Source organism: Anabrus simplex, chromosome 1 (genome assembly GCF_040414725.1).
Source record: "Anabrus simplex isolate iqAnaSimp1 chromosome 1, ASM4041472v1, whole genome shotgun sequence".
Lineage (NCBI taxonomy): Eukaryota > Metazoa > Arthropoda > Insecta > Orthoptera > Tettigoniidae > Anabrus > Anabrus simplex.
The window spans coordinates 1,096,459,785-1,096,477,799 of record NC_090265.1 but is presented as its reverse complement, the minus strand read 5'-3'; the positions used below and the strand labels follow the sequence as shown (position 1 = coordinate 1,096,477,799).

Below are 18,015 nucleotides of genomic sequence, written 5' to 3'. Positions count from 1 at the left end.
TTCTTTAGGTTCCTTTAAACCTGTGCTATTTTACTACAACATTTTAAGTAATGTGGAAATGCCATTGCTATGCATCTTCATGGGTGTTTATTATTTGGTATACTCCCTTGGAGTTCCTAGTATACAGCACTTGACAGCAATCTGGTATGACAACAGATGCCAGAAGATTGGACTAAAGATGTGATAATTCCAGTATTTAAGAAGGGAAGCAGGAAGAAATGTTTAATCTATACCGGTATCACCCTGTTACCACATGGGCTGAAAATCATGGAGAAGATCATTGAGACCAAGCTCAGGGCTGTAATGGAACCTGAATTGGAAGAACAACAGCATGGGTTTTGGACAAACAGGAGTACAAAAGTATAGTATACTTAGATTCGAAAAAGTCATATGACTCACTTCCTAGGTCAGTCATGTGGAAGAGTCTAGATAGGCTAGGAGTACCTGAATACCTCACTGGCAAGGTTCAAATGCTTTACAATAAATTCAGCAGTTGTGTTCAGATTGATGACCATTCAGGATGGTTGTGACAACACAAAAGTGCAGGAGATTTCTGTTTCACCGCTCTTGTTTCTGACAGTCATGGATGTTATTCTGAAAGACCTGAAGGAAGAAATAGTGGAGTATACTGGGGACTACTAAGGCTATTAGTGAAGCCCAAACCTCAAATGAGAACAATGGAAATCCAAAGAATATTATAAGTTAAACATCTGACACCTTGTTCCATTTGCAAATTTGAAAGCAATGAGGAAAAAAGTCACTTGTATTTCTGAGTGCATAGCATTGGAGACTGATATTGCAGCTCAGATGCTATGTCTTCTCTGCTCAACTCCCCTAACACAGCTTGTTGGTGAATGACCAATGGGTGCAGGGATCGAAGGAATATGTATGCTAAGCCTTGGTCCGTCATTTTTCCATTGCTAACAAGAGAGAGTGGTAGAAAGAGAAGGCATTTCCGTTCTCTTCTTTCTCAAAGACAGAGTCGAAGTTCACTGGAAGTGTCAGAACTGATACAATTGACGCATGTGTTACGGTGTTTGTTACTGCATGTGCAAGATCTTACTGATTGTTTCTAGTTGAGTATTTTCTGTGTATTTAAGTGGTATTGTTCTCAGAATAATTTTAGTTTATTTGAAGCTACAGTGTAGAATGTGACTGTGACCATGTACTGTTACTTTTGTAGAATGCCTGAACCATGTGTAATACAGTAAAACAAGTTACTCCAACTGAAGTATGAAGATAAATTACTGACAGTTAAAAATGATAAGCCTACCTCACCTCTTCCTCACTTACAGTATGAGCAGAAGGAGCAAAACAAGTATCCTTACAAAAGGTATTTCAATGAAAATAATTATGAAAAGTATTATGGTTATATGGCTCTTAAGAAACTTTAACAAACTTTATTGTTGGCCACACTTATTGTTTGCAACTGAGAAAACACCCTGGAAAATGACAGTTTTGCGAGTTTAGCATATTTAAACCCACCTTTAGATAAACATCAGAGACCAACTAGTCTTATAAGATCTTTTACAGTTTTGAAAACATTCAGATCTTAAAGTGTAGACCACTCATTAAATTTACAGGAAGAAATTGCAGATAATTTGCATAATAGGAAGTTTAGGGAAAATAGAAATGTGCTTAAATGATTTGTTGATGCTGTAGTGCTCCTTTTCAAACAAATATAATCATTTATGAGTCATGATGAATGTGATGAGTCATTAAGTAAAGAGCATTATATAGAGTTACTACAGATTTTGGCCAATTATGATCAGGTATTATCTCAACATTTGAAGACAACTATGGTTTTTAAAGGCAACTTAGCTATTATACAGAATGATCTAATTGATGCTCTGGTTACTGTTAAAAGTGACCAAATTAAAACAGACATCAGAAACGCAACTTTTGTTGGAATTACGCCTGATGGAACTACTAATGTGACAAAAAGAAAGTAAATTGTCCTTGGCCAGAGAGTAGGTGTAACCTACTAGGTGGCCCACCCCTCCCCTTCAGGGAGGGGAATGAAAGCTTGTAATATATGTATGTAAATTGTCAACCATTATGTTGATGATGGAGAGAACTGTCAAGAAAGATTTCATTTCACTGATGTAAGAACTTTAGATTATTCAAAAAACTAGTACCGGTAGCATAAACAAATGATGGGGTTGCAGTAATGAGTGGTCAGAACTCCAAGCTTTACTTAAAGTCCAGTACCCTGCTGCCACATTTATTCACTGTTACAATCATAGGCTGAATTTCATACTTTCACAATCTGTAAATTTCATTAAAGAAACCAGATAGTTAGTTGTTTCCCTTAATAGATTGCCTGCTTTTTTTTTCTCTCATTCTCGTTGTACTTCATGTCATCATCATCATCAGCTGCAACTCATATCTAAGTATACATATTCTTCAGCAGTTTACATTTTCACACTTGCAATGCTTTGTGAATGTGTTTGATATGACTTAGTAGCCCAATCTTGGCATGAAACATACATCCACACAAATCACATGGAATGGCTGGGGGAGGGCTGATCTTGACAGAGCTTCCATGCTTGATGTTTAGTCTCTTCATGTCTACATAGTTCCTTTTCAAACACAGTAACTGATGTTCTAATTCATGTAGAGGTGCCGTAAAAGCCTTTACTGAAAAGAAAATGTCAAGTATCACCCCTACAAATTGGAATTTTTCATGTAGGTTTGTAAGTACTGTTCATGACTACAGAGGCCATCTCATAGATTTCTTTTCATCCATCAAAGACGAACCAGGGGCTAGTCTAGCAAAGAAATCAGTATGGCTTCGGGCTTTCTGCTATTTCTTTCTAAAATTCAAACCATCTTTTTCCTGATCTATATTCAGTAAAACTTTTGCATTTTCTGATGTTCTCTTTAATACTATACAAAATAAGAGCATGGACATATCTTATTACACAGAAAAATTAAATCAATTTGTAAACACAATGCAAAGAATCAATAAACAGGATTTGAAGAAATGTGGTCACAAAATATAAGTAATTATGAGAAAGGGAGAGGAGAACTTAGGTCAAAATGGAGAAACTGTAATAAAGAGGAAGTGCATTCAAGAACCTTTTGTGAAATTCTCAACACTCATAAAAGCAATTGAAAGTTGTGGCTTTATTGGGCTGTAAATGTTTTGAAAATTACAGTATAAACTTCCCTTCCATTCTACTACCACAAGTATTGAAATAAACTTTTCTGCTCTGAAGAGGAAAAATCATAACTTCAATCAACACAAAACAAATTTGTCTCAGCAACTTGACTCTTTTATTGATGGAAAAATACTTGTTTTCCTGAGGAGAACCAATGAGATATAGATATATTTTTAAAAAATGCCTCACCTTAATTTTGTCTGAATTACATTGACAAGACTCACTTGCAATTCTGTTCAAAATGTGCTAGTTAAATTTCTTCCAGCCAACTATCAAAAAGGAGTAACCTAATTCTAGTGGTATTCTCATGTCTTGATCTCAGTATACACCACTGGTAGGAACCTACAAGCCTTAGTATTTTCATGATGTGGCTACCTGGTGTGAAACAGAAGAAGAGGTACAAGCTAGGATCTACAAATTCCATAAATACAAGATGGAAGTAAGTAAATACAAACTGTTGCATTGAAACTAAGAAGAGATGACACTAGCTGTCACATCAACCTAGAAGACTAAGACCTCCAGCTGGTCCAGGAATTCCAATACCTAGGCAGCACAATAACCAGTAAAGGGAGAGCAGAACAGGAAATAAATAACAGGGTGATCCAAGGATCCAACTTCTATAGCATTTTTCGCCAGTTAGTATGGGACACCAAGGTGCCAAAAAACCCAAGGAGACCATTACTGATTTATACATCATCCCCATCCTAAGACCTTCAGCTCGGAAACCATGTACTCTGACAAAAGAAGATTTTTAATAAACTGTAGGTATGTGAAATGAAATACCTCAAAAGTGCTTTTCAGAAAACTTTATGATCATGTGATTAAAAGAGACAAGGGGGGTGGTATCTATGGATGAGAGGCTGAAATTGATAACACTTAGATGGTTTTAACATGTAATGAAGATATCGGGAACAAAAATTTCACATCCTCACAAGTACCTGGTAGGAGGCTGATTGGTAGACCCAGGAAGAGATGGTTAGACAAGGTGAGAGAGAAGAGGGAGGAAAGCACTGGAGGTCCATACTAGAGTATGGCATTCCAAGACTGTAAATTCTGGAGGAGAATGTTCGTTCATAACCACCCTACCTGACCTGCTGGAGGGATTACCTGATGATGATTACCGTAGATGTTCTTTAGCTGTATGGCCTATATAAGTAGCTGTTCACCTATAGTATGAACAGAAGGAGTAGAAGTAAATGGTGTCATCACTCCCTCCGTTATCAATGTTGGTTAGTGGGTCAGCTGCCAGTTAGCGCTGCAAGAGATATCGGCAATTGCCAAACAAGTTTGCACCATCTCGTACATGAGATGGAGCATATGAAGTACTTCAGAAGTGTTTATACCCATGTCAAAAGATGAATACAGTGTCAGTACTATACGCGAACTTTTTCTTGAGCCCGATTTTTACGGGGTGTGGGGTAAGGAGGGATCGCTGACGGTTCCGGTTATACTGCCAACTGGATGAAAATGAAATCTGAATTGAATCGATAATATGATCGATCGATATGAATTTTCTAAACATTTATTATCTTACGCCAACAACTCTGTCCCACATACATTATTTAACATTATATAACATTTCTCAATGTGAATCTTGTTCCTAGCATAAATTATATAGTTTGGCTTTGCTGTGTAAACAACATCAGTACTAGTTCGTAAAGTGTATGCCAGATGTCGCACAGCGATGCATAGTTTGTGTTTCAAAGGTTGCCAATATGGATGTCGAAGATAACCGAGGTCTACCGATTCAGCAGTAGGGAGCTCAGGGCTCAAGAAAAGGTTTGTGTATAGTAATGTACCTTGAGTGTGATATCAAGCAGTGAGAGTGTTAGAAGATTATATTTTGTTCCAGGTTGTGGATCAGGATACAATAAAATACTCAGCATTACTCTGTACATGCAGAAATCAAGGATTACAGACCCAGTAGCTCCAAAAGTGTTTGTGACATTCTTTTCCAAACTGAAATGAAAATTTCAGAAAAACTTGGTTCATTAACTTCAACATGGGGTGATCTCTTTCATGATTATCTAGACTTGACTGACATAACTTCAGTTGAACTGACTGGTGTTGGCAGTCGTATTGAACACACCATGGATATCATCCCTAAATTGATATTTCACAATGTGAAGTGTTGATTCCCCTTCAGGGCAAAGAAAATCAAGAGAGACTTTCAAGCCTGGAAATGTTAAGTCTGTACACAAACTTTCAGAAGTGGCAGACACTTGCTAATGATTAGCATTTTACTTTAATTCAGTTCTATGTGTACTCTCTTGCATTTAAATTTGAATTTAAAATAAACAACCTCCTTTGAAAGTTTCAAAAATGGCTTTCCCAGCTGCAGATCTTAAAATCTCTAGAATAGAACCAGCTTTTAGGTGATAAGGCCATGTGCATTTGCAGAGTTTCACCCAGACATGCCATTTTGGCTCATCAGTTGGATTGGCAATTGTTGAAATTGTATCTCCATGGGGAGTACATATTTTTGAAAATGGAGAATTCATTTCACCTTTAGCAGGTTAGTAATCCCTATCTGCTAACATGGTCGGACCACACAGTTGGTCTGCCACTGCTAAGCAGAGTGTTGGAGGGGTGTGCCAATCCAACCACCCAAAAGCTAGTTCTATTCCAGAAATCTTTGAAAGTGTTTTCCAGTTTACTGATGACCAATATTTCTGTAAAATAAAGAACAAAGCTAGCTAGTGGACCAACCTAAAATTCATTGACAGCTTCCAGAGGATTTTTTCTGAGGTGGTGCATGGTGAAGGGACAAGAAGGGAAGGGAAAACTTGTGACAGACTGTATAAAGAGGTACAACCACTAGCTTATGGGCATCTCATAGGCAGATAAATGTCACACTAGTGTGTAGAGATAACGAAGTAACCCTCTCTTCATCTTACTAACTCACAATCAAAAGGACAAGTTTGTTCCCCAGACTTAGAGTTAGGAATGGTTGCAGGAGTAAGGAGAGATTGAAGGAGCTTATCAGGAAATAGAATTTAGTGAAAAAATCAGCTAAGGGTAACATTATGGCAAACATAATTGGCAATCATATGAATTTCAGGGAGCAATGGAAGGATATGTATGGATACTTTAAGGCAGAAAGAGGTTCCAGGAAGGACATTCTAGGGATCATTAATGAACAAGGGGAGTTATATGTGAGGACTTACAGAATGCAGAATTATTCAGTCAGTAGCATGTAAAGGTAGTTAATATAAAGCTATCATCTAGATGGAGGAGGCTATTAATACTGACATATTACTGAAACTTACCTATGTTAATAAAGATGGTTACAAAAAGATACAAAATTTGAAAGCTAGAAAAAGCAGCTGAGATTTTGGAGATATACTATATTAAAGCTCTGCAAATAACCTCAGCCTTTATGGGTGAGGTTAACTTCCAAAAGTAACCAGGAGAAAGTGACCCCTACAGAACGCATCCCCAGGTGGAAGATAGGGGCCCCCTACAGTATGTAGGGCTGGTTGAAATACCCAATACAACCCACGGACCAATAGGTAGCCCAATTCTTGGGGGCTTTAAAATACTGGGACACCCTCTCTCCAGGGGTCATAAATATGGAGGACCCTTTCCCTGGGTTATGGGTGAAGTCCTCAACAGCATCTACAGCGGAGAAGATGTACTTCGGAGGAGATGGCGGAAGGGGCAAACCCGTAGCGTCTGTACTCCAGAGGAGTGGCAACGAAAGGCATCTGTCTCCACGTTAGAGACAGCCTAATTTTGAACCTGGCAGTAGGTATAAAATGCCTTTGGGTGTGGTGAGGCCATCGTAACACTAGCCTATATGGATAAAGCAGATATGGTGCCTCGGTAAACGTTAGGGCATCCCCTGCAGGTGATGTGCAGCTCTTTGGGTGCTGAGGGAACTGTGAGAAGTGGGCAACCAGCAACAAACTACATCAAGATTGCAACAGTAAATGTCCTGACACTGACAGGAAAGACAGAAGAACTGGTCAACTTCATGAAAGAAAAAGATATAGCCATACTTCGACTGTGTTAGACCAAGAAGAGGGGTACGGGAGAGATTTCTCTGAAAGGATACTGGCTGTATTACAGCAGAGGACCTGAAGCAAAAAAAATAGAGTGGCCATCATATTTAGGAAAAAATCCAAGAATTTGTGGAATCTACAAAATGTGTCAGTGATAGGATGAAGGTGAAGAGACTCCAGTTTGAAAATGGCATGAAAGCTCTATTTCACTTGTATGCCCCACAAACGGGTTGCATAGATGAACATATATAGTAGAAGACTTTTCAGAGGAAGTACTACTGATGGGAGATATAAATGCACATGTTGGAATGGAAAGACAAGGAAAGGAAGATGTTGTAGGACCCTTTGGATATGGAAATGTAAATCCAGAAGGCACCTGGTTTAGGAAGAAGAACAGTCAGAAGATTACAAGGTATGGGTGGGGAGATAGATAAACAAAGACCATGATCGGTTATAAAATCATAGACAAAGAACCCTGGAAGAACCTTTTAGATGTTCCAGCCATGCCTGAAGAAGTCTTTGGTGGAGATCATAGAGTTGTGATAGGAAAACAGAAAATGGGAAAGATTGAAAAAACCCCCATAAGAAGAGAGAAAAGAATTAAAGTATGGAAGTTGAAGGAGAAAAGCATACAAGAAGAATTTCAAAGGGAAACAATACCCTTGGTACCCAGAACAGAGATGGGGAATATTGAAGATGAATGGAAAGATTTAAGGAAGATTTAAGGAAGCACTGGTTGGATGTGCAGAAAATGTATGTGGTAGAACATCAGGAAATGTGAAAGACAAAGAGACACATTTGTGAAATGATAGGGTAACGGTTAAAGTGAAGGAAAAGAAAATGGCATGGAAAGCTTGGAAAACATCTAAGATTGAAGAAAGTAGAAGAAAATATGTGGAGGCAAAGAATTTGGCCAAGAAAGTAGTGGAGGAAGAAAAGAGGAAAAGCTTGGCCTTATTCACACAGAAATTGAGAGATGAAATGCAATGCAACAAGAAATTATTGTATCTTATGAAACAAAAAGAGAGATCAAGTAAACACCTGATTTGTGAAGGATGAAGGTGGCATAATATTAACAAAGCCAGAAGAAATAATAAATAGATGGAAAGAGTATTTTCAGAAGTTGCTGAACATGAGAACAAATGACAATCATTGAACGGACTACCAGGAAAGGCAACTAGTCGATGAAGAATTGGATAAAGAAATTACAATGACTGAAATTGAAATGGCAGGCAGAAAGATGAAGAATGGAAAAACTGCTGGAATAGATGAAATTTCAGTGGAGGTGATAAAGGCAGCTGGAGCTGTAGGCATGTAGTGAACATATAAGAGTTCTCAGAATTGTCTGGGAGAATAAGGAGGTCCCTGAGGATTGGCAAAAAGGAATAATCATTCCAATTTTTCAAGAAAGGCGATAAGAAAGTATTGAAGAACTACAGGGGAATTACTCTGATATTCCATGTTGCTAAGATGATGGAAAGGATACTGGAAAGTAGGATAAAGTTGAGGATTGAAAATCAGGTACAGGAAAAAAAGTTTTGTTTCAGAAGTGGAAGGTCAACAACAGAGCCGATTTTCATTATGAGTCAACTAATGGAAAAGTAATGGGAGTATGAGAATGATATGGTGATGACATTCATTGACATTGAAAAGGCATATGACAGTGTCCCCAGGACTAAATTTTGGAACAGTCTAGTGCAAAAGGTAATTGGACAGGGATTAATAAAAGTGATCATGACAATGTACAAGGAAAGTTGTAGTTGCATGTAAACACAAGTTGGCAGGACAAGTTGGTTCAAAATCAATAGTAGGCTGAGATAGGGAAGTATCTATCAACAATCCTGTTTACAATAGTAATGGATGTAATCATGAGAACAGCAAAAACAGCATATGGAAGAAGAGAAATGAACATGATGTTATTTGCATATGATATTGTGATTTGAGGAGAAGAGGAAATGAATGTTCAAGAACAGTTGGATGTGCTGAATGGGAAAATCGAAGAATGTGGATTGAAAATAAGTGTAGAAAAGAGTAAAACTCTTGTTATGACTAGAGGGGAGAAAGATGAGAAAGGTCAGATTAGACTTGTAGACAAGCCCGTGGAAGGAGTGGAGACGTTCAAATACCTGGGGAGTGAATTAATGGAGAATGCACGACTGGATGCTGAAATTAGTAAGAGGATTCAAGCTGGAAGCTGTTCCTATCATAGTGTAAGAAACATGTTATGGGACAAAGATGTACCAATGGAAGTAAAGGAAACTACGTACAAGATGTATTACGTACACATAACAACTTATGGAGCAGAAACTTGGACAGTGACAAAGAAGGATGAGAGTCGAATACAGGCAGCGAAATGAAGTTCTTGAGGAATATGCTACAGAAGAGTAGAAGAGACAAAATAAGGAATGAGAAAATCTGGGAAGATATTGGAGTGGAAAAAATGAATGATAGAATAGAGAAAAGCCGACTAAGATGGTATGGGCACATAAAGCGAATGAGTGATGAAAGAATGCAAAAACAGGTGATGGAAATGCAAATGCAAGGAAGGAGAGGCCGTGGACGACTAAGACTGAGATGGAAGGACACAATCTGACACAGCATTAGAGAAAGAAACCTGGACTGGGGTACAGTGTTGAAGGAGGAGTGGTGGAAGGACTGAAGAAAGTGAAGAGGAATCATATTTGCTCCTACCCGGCTAGAGCTGGATAATGAGAAATGATAATGATGATGATGATGATGATGATGATGATGATGATGACTGTATTAAAGGCTATGAGTTGGGATATAGTGACATATCTAAAATACTTTTTTGATTACTGCTTGCATGAAGGTGCGATACGAAATGAACGGGGAGTTACAATAGTAACCCCACTGTACAAGGGAAAGAGTGATAAATATAAAGCGGATAATTACAAGCTAGTCAGCTTGACAAGTGTTGTTTGTTAGGTCTGGGAAAGCATTCTTTCTGATTATGGTTGGTCGGTCGGTCGGTCGTGTTGGGTTTGGTTTGGTTTGGTTTGGTTTGGTTTGGTTTGGTTTGTTTGTTTGTTTGTTTGTTTGTTTGTTTGTTTGTTTGTTTGTTTGTTTGTTTGTTTGTTTGTTTGTTTGTTTGTTTGTTTGTTTGTTTGTATATATCTTATGGCAATGGTTTGCAAAATTACTAACTGGTTTGATAAAAGGAAGTTTGAGTTTGGGAAAGGTTATTCCAGTGAGGTTCAACTTGTAAGATCCCAGCAAGATTTAGCAGATATTTTAGATTCAGGAGGTCAAATGGACTCTATCGCTATTGACCTATCCAAGACTTTTGGTAGGTTAGATCATGAGATATTACTGATGAAAATGAGGGCTATTGTACTAGACAAAAGAGTGGTTGAATGGATGGCTAAATTCCTAGGACTCGGAGTATTGGAGTAGGTGAAGTGTTACCTGATCCTGTAATGATTAAGAGGGAGGTCCCTCAGGGCAGTGTTATTGAACCTTTATGTTGTCTTATATATATAAATGATATGAGTGAAGAACTGGAATCACAGATAAGGCTATTTGTGGGTGATGTTTTACTGTATAGAGTAGTAAATGAGTTGCAGGATTGTGAGTATTTGCAAGGGCACCTAGACAATGTTGTGAGATGGTCAGCAGATAATGGTATAGTGGTAAATGGGGTGAAAAGTCAAGTTGTATGTTTCACAAAGGGGAAAAGACATCTCAGTTTTAATTATTGTGTTAATGGGGGGATAGTACCTCATGGGGAACACTGTAAGTACCTAGGTGTTAATATAAGGAATTATTTTTATTGGGGTAATCCTATTAATGAGGTTGTTAAGATGGGTTACAGATCTCTTCACATGGTTATGAAAGTACTTAGGGGTTGTTGTAAGGATGTAAAGGAGAGGGCATATATTTCTCTCATAAGACCCCTATTAGAGTATGGTTCCAGTGTATGGGAGCCATGCCAGGACTACTTGATATGAGAACTGGAAAAGATTCAAAGGAAAGCAGCATGATTTGTTCTGGGTGATTACCGACAAAGGAGTAGTGTTATGAAAATGTTGCAAACATTGGGCTGGGAAGACTTGGGAGTAAGGAGTTGAGATGCCATGTGGTATGTTTTGAGCTGTCAGTGGAGAGATGGCGAGGAATGACATTAGTAGACGAACAAACTTGGGTGTAGCTTTTAACACTAGAACAGCCAGAGCTGTTGACTGTTAGCCAATTTCAAGATAATTCCATGCGTGTATTTTTAAACATGAGGTTGTGTTTTGTGACTTTTATTCTTTTAGGATTATGCACATTCATGCCAAATATTATATCAGTAGATGATAAGGGAACGCTGATACTACCCATTATGCCTAGGAAGGCCATAAGCATTCATTTTGACTGCTTCACTTCCTTGAGCTCTATACTGCTCACTGCTTGCTTTCTGTGATATATTTACAAGTGGCGCAATAGGAGCGCATATTGAAACTAAATAATGTGCTTCTAGCAGTAGTCTTGAGTGGACGAGTTAGTGTCTTTATCTTGTCTAATATAGTGTGTAATAATGACTCAGTGGCAAAATCTTACTCCTGTTCAGTTATTAGCAGAACTTGAAAAGCTAGGAGAAGACAAATCAGGTGATGAAGATACATTATCAGATATAGATGTAATGAGCAACAATGAGGATTTTATACCTTAACAGTGTGGTAGTATATTGGATAGTGATTTGGCTAATGAAAATATGCACACAGTGGACTTTGTATCTACAATAGACACAGTTACTCCTTCAACTAGCCGTGATAAATCTTGCAGCAGAGCACGATCCCTTAGCAGTAAGCAACCTATTTGAAGAGGAAGAGAATGAGGTGGGAGAAGTCACGAACTGGTAAACCCTCCTTCATTTGCACCAGGTGATCAGTTATGTGGTAAGGATGGAACAAATATTTGGACTGTTATCAACAGTAGTAGGAACCCTCCTGGAAGGATGGCTGTGCAGAATGTACTGAAAGATGCAGCAGGGCCTACTTCTCATGCTAAGTATAACATAGAAACTACAAGCAAGGTTAGTGCCTGGTATTTATTCATTGACACATTCATGTTGAAGCATATAAAGATGTGCTCAGAGACCAAAGCCCATAGACAGACAAGATAACAATTAGCCAATTTCAATGGAAGAATTAGATGCTTTTATTGCTTTGTTATATGTCTGTGGAGCTTATAAACTTACTAGTTTTGCTGTAAATCATATGAGGTCATCTTTATGGGTTCCCCCTGTTTTCACTAACACTATGGCAAGAAACAGGCTCAAAGAAATACTAAGGTATTTGCGTTCTGATCTCTGTAAAACTAGACTCATTTGTTTGCAGACAGATAAATTTGCTTTGGCATCTGCTATTGAGAATTGTTAAGCATGCTATAAACCAGGAGTGAATGTCACAGGTGATGAACAACTCTTCCCCAACAAAGCTCTGTGTAGGTTCACACAGTACATGACCAACAAGCCAGATAAATTTGACATAAAATTCTGGCTACTGTTAAATGTTCATTCTAAGTATGTGTGCAGTGGGTTTCCTTATCTTGAGAAAGATGAAATGTGACCTAGCAACAAATCACTTCCTGAAAATGTCATATAATTTATGAACCCATACCCCATGAAAGGAACATGACAACTGATAACTTCTTTACAAATTGGTAAAGATGGCTGAGAGACTGAAAGAGAAAGAAACTAGTATTATTGGAACAATCATTCGAGTGAGGAAGGAAATCTCAGAGTTAATATAAGCATCACACATATGAATCTGAATGACACAGTCATAATTCAGAAGGAGGATCACATTACTCTCACAGTACATCAAGGAAAAGTGAACAAGAATGTGCTTCTGCTAAGAACTCTACACCCGAGCATTCAAGTCAGTGAAGAAAACAAAAACCTTCCTACTACTACTGAATTTTATAATGGAACTAAGTATGGTATGGATGTAGTTGATCAAATGGCACGTAAATAGACCACAAGAGCTGGATGTATTTCACAACATAAGCAACAATAAATTCTTGAGTAGTCTACAAGAAAGTTATGGAACAGAGAATCTCTTGACATGATTATATTCTTCAAGTAATATAAGAACTAAGATCTGATTTTGTGAAGACAAGATCCTGGTTGATTGAACTCAAGACTCAGGTCCAGTGTGCCAGTTGTAAGCGACGACAATGTCAAGTGAACTCCAATTGTAAACAGAACAAAACCTCTGACACATGTTCATCATGCAACAAAGTGGTCTGCGGAACATGTTTGAGTAAGGTAATCACTTGCATAAATTGCTTATCATGTGCTTGAATAGATCTGTAAACAAATATAGACTGTTATTTTTATCATCTTATCAGTTTTCACAAAACCATTCAATAGCAAGTCCACCAAAATATTTCATTGTTACCTATTAGAAGGGAAAGGTCTTTTTTTTTTTTTTACAATTGGCTTTATATCACACCAATATAGATTGGTCTTATGGCGCCAATGGGATACAGAAGGCCTACGATTAGGAAGGAAGCGGCCATGGCTTTAAATAAGGTATTGACCCAGTATTTGCTTTGTGTGAAAATGAGAAATCACAGAAAACCATCTTCAGAGCTCCCGACAGTGGGGTTTGAACCCACTATCTCCCGAATGCAAGCTCACAGCTGCATGCCCCCAACCGCACAGCCAACTCACTTGATGTGAAAGAAAATGAACAATTATTAATATTTAACAATGGATTGATCTGTATATAATACATTCCAATGGCTAACTACGTTGTTTTGAAACAAATTATTGAACATTCACATGTTTCCCAGACCCTGGATGCTAGATATATATCAGTAAGTGGCAGTGGTCAAAATTGTCAAAAACATATCAGATGTAAGTCTTTTCAGGCGTTTGCTCTATTAACCAGCGTTTTGTCTTAGGTCTGACACTAGACTCATCAGAGTGGGATGTGTCAGAACCTACCCACTGACACTGGGGTGTATGCAGGTGAAATTATCAGAACCCTTTATAAGGCACAGTCTGATAACTGTGGAGATTTATCTCCCGAATGCAATAATCATAATAATAATAATTATTATTATTTTTATTATTATTATTATTAATGTCCACCTCTGTGGTGTAGTGGTTAGCATGATTAGCTGCCACCCCTGGAGGCCAAGGTTCGATTCCTGGCTCTGCCATGAAATTTGAAAAGTGCTACAAGGGCTGGAACAGGGTCCACTCAGCCTTGTGAGATCAACTGAGTAGAGGGGCAGTTTGATTCCCTCCTCAGCCATCCTCGAAGTGGTTTTCCACTTCTCCTCCAGGCAAATGCTGGACGGTACCTAACTTAAGGCTATGGCTATCCCTCTTCCTTGTCTATCCCTTCCAATCTTCACATCCCCCCTACAAGGCTCCTGTTTATCATGAAAGGTGAGGCCGCCTGGGCAAGGTACTGGTCCTCTGTCCAAGTTGTATCCCCGATTCAAAGTCTCACACTCCGGGACACTGCCTTTAAGGTGGTAGAGGTGGGATCCCTCACTGAGTCAGAGGGAAAACTAACCCTGGAGGGTAAATGGATTAAGAAAGATTATTATTATTATTATTATTATTATTATTATTATTATTATTATTATTATTATTATTATTATTATTATTATTATTATTCCATATCAAAGGATAAAAGTGTAGGGCTTATATCTTTTTTCCATTTATTAGCATTGTGATATGTGCAATTTGAGTTTGATTATCATGTTTTCTCCCTAAAAATAACACCCACCCCTTATCAGTGCATTTACAGTTCATTTCAAGTTTTATAGTGAATATTGTAACATCCAGACTCTTTGACTATGTCATAATAACAATACTAAGGCACATTCTATACATTCAATGGTTCAGAGAACCCTTTAGAAATAGATAAATCTTGGTAAGGTGATTTATCAAGGGCCTATTCTTTTAATTGTTTCTGTATATTTGCACATGTAGCAAAAATTTAGACTCAACTCATAGTTACTCTCCAAAACTGGCAAGATGTTCATTTTCTGAACTGAGGTCGTGTGATTGTGGGACATAAGGAAGGAGCACAAGGTGCAGGCCTATGAGAAGCATGGAGGGGAAGATGAGAACATAGGTATCGCTATTGAGTGGACCAGCAGTAGAACGAGCTACATCAGGCAGCTCCAAAATTATCCAAAGTACTGTATCAAAATGCCCAGTTAAAATTACCTGTATGTGATAGGTTTTGAAGGAATTTTAATTTCACAACTTTGTATTTTTGATATAATTAATCACAATGAACAGGAATATTTTGGTAACTACAACTTGTATGGTATAGCATCATTACTCATTAGGCATGCAAACTCTAAGACTATGTAATTAATGAACATTTTTAATTAGTAATGTGTTTTATGAAATGTAAACTACAAAATACGTCAAGACAAGGGCATAAATAATAGCAGTCTACCTAACAGGTTCTTGAAGCAGTTCTTTCAACGTCAGCAACGTCTTCAACATCAGACAAAACTGAATCAGCTTAAGGTAATATCTTATAGGTATCCTCTCTCTTTCATTGTTTTTGTAATGTTTTCAAGCTGCAGCCGTGTTCTTTCAAAGGAAAGCCACATTGCTAATCAAGCAATGTCACTATTTTACATTTATGTAAACATCAAGTACCCATAACAAAAAATTTGAATATATTACTTTCCAAAGAAGTGAACCAACAGATGTTTCATTTATGTACTGCCACTGACAATACTTATGAATTACTTTTTGTTTATAGTATTAAAGTTTTGAATAATAAACTCAGACATATAGAATTATTTTGTTGTTCTTCTCTTTCAACCTATTCAACTCTGAGCATTTAATATAATATTGTCAACCACCATTGTTACCATCAATACCAACAGACTCCCAAGCATGCAATGATAAACACATACGGTACTGTAAATGTTATAAAACTATTAAGTAATTGGAAAAAAAAAATATTGTATGCCACACCACGCACTCAGCGTTGCACTGGACTCGTGAATAAATCCCTACATATTTTAATCTCTTATAACAAAACAAGCTATTAATAATATCATAGTGGGTCAATTCTCCTGAATTTAAAATGTATTTGTTGCAAAAGGACGTGTTTAATCTCTCCCTCAACTCTCTTATAACAAAACAAGCTTTTTTTTTTTAGAGTACTGTACAATTATAATTAATTATCAAATTTATCATGGCATGACAACAAGCTAACTCTTCAAAATTAAAGAGGTACATTCTTCACTACGGTATGACAAAATTAAACTCAGTCGAGTAACCCCGCGGGGGATATCGTTTAAAAAGAGCGCGCAAAAACAATCCATGGCGAGTTGTAGAACTATTCGTGCTGGTACCTATCGAGACTATCGAACGATTCGGTTGTTTCGAACTATCGGCACCTATAATTTATCTGTAATCGTAGAATCCCTTTCCTTCAATATCGTGATAATCTAATTCATATTTATTACACGATCCTCGAAAATGGCTTCTCGATAGTTTTACTTTTGAAAGACCTCAGATAACTTAAAATAGCAGCTCTGCCCAAATTGTTTCTCGAGTTCTTTCCGAAGTATCAAGTATTGTGCAAGTCTCACAGATTGGCGACAAATCGACAGCTAAGTCGACCCTGTGCTGTGAGCTATTAATAATATCATAGTAGGTCAATTCTCCTGAATTTAAAATGTATTAGTTGCAAAAGGACATGTTTAATCTCTCCCTCAACTTAAACACAGAACACAAGAGTACGCCATGACCTACGTAAATTACATGTAGTACCGTATCGTTCCTATACTTACTGGAAACATTACTATGTACAGTTAACAGTCACGTAGTACCGTACTCCATGTCGACACTGACGGAGGTTTAAAATACTCTATCAGCTGAGCTGCCCCTCTCCTCGGATGTTCCTGCATGAGAAATGCCTGTGACTGAATTAGAACTTTCAAACAGCGTAGGAGTTGTGTTTTGTGTCAAGATAACAGCAAAATGATTGTTATGACGAGATTTTATTCATCTCGTATTTAAATATCCCGTATTTTCTTAAGAGGAGGCAGAATACTTCAGTGTTGATTTTTAGATTATAATGCTCTCAACGTGTTGTCTATGGCATCTGTCTTTAACTGTATGGAAAACTACTTTCTTTCTTTTTTTTTCTGATACCGGTACGCGTTTCTAAGAGAAATGCCCACACAGGTGTTTTTCTCTTGTGTGTAGGCCTACCTATAATCTGACCACAACTACTTAAATAGATGAATGTTTTTTACGGAACCGGAATCGTTATTTTAATCTACTGTGTCTACATAATAACGTTACTGGTTCTACATCCCAGTACCGGTAACTACTTTTGAGGTTTTCGCATGGGCAGCGCGTCATTAAGGGCTAAAGGGGTTTTGCCTTAGCCCCACCAGAATTTTAGACATAAGAGTTTAAAGATATAATATTATTTATATTTTAGATCATTAATTTAATGAGACCAAATGTATATCTGAGTACCACTGTCCTGAAGTAATTAATGATATGAGAAAATGGGAGAATGATTATATTAAGTTAGGAACCATACATGTTTCGCGCGTTTGTCCTGACACAGGAGCTAATTCGCTCTCATTCCTCATAGTGAGTACCGTATTGATAACTGTTTTGAAGATTAGTGAACCTTTGAGGGAGTGAAAGTTTCAATGCATTTTAGAATATCAAGCTAGGGTATAGCTTTGACATGCCCGCACTAATAAAGAACACTATAGACGAAGCTGTAGCGGCGAGTATTATGGCGGTGTTATTGCAAACACACTTGCATTCTTCCAACCCATGTGACATGTTCGTGTGACCATTCATAGAGTGAAGCTTTCGACAC

General features: G+C 37.7%; 1 protein-coding gene across 3 annotated transcripts in view; it reads right to left on the bottom strand.

The window, feature by feature from the left end:
- Positions 1-17,043, bottom strand: part of LOC136858042 (protein TRC8 homolog) — a 79,392-nt gene extending 62,349 nt beyond the window's left edge. Inside the window, exon 1 of one of the 3 annotated variants that reach the window (XM_067137272.2) lies at positions 16,961-17,043. The gene's annotated coding sequence lies outside the window, so the exon portion shown is untranslated. The remainder of the gene's footprint in view (positions 1-16,960) is intronic. The other 2 variants (XM_067137274.2, XM_067137273.2) reach the window with 2 other exon arrangements.
- Positions 17,044-18,015: the final 972 nt, after the last annotated feature.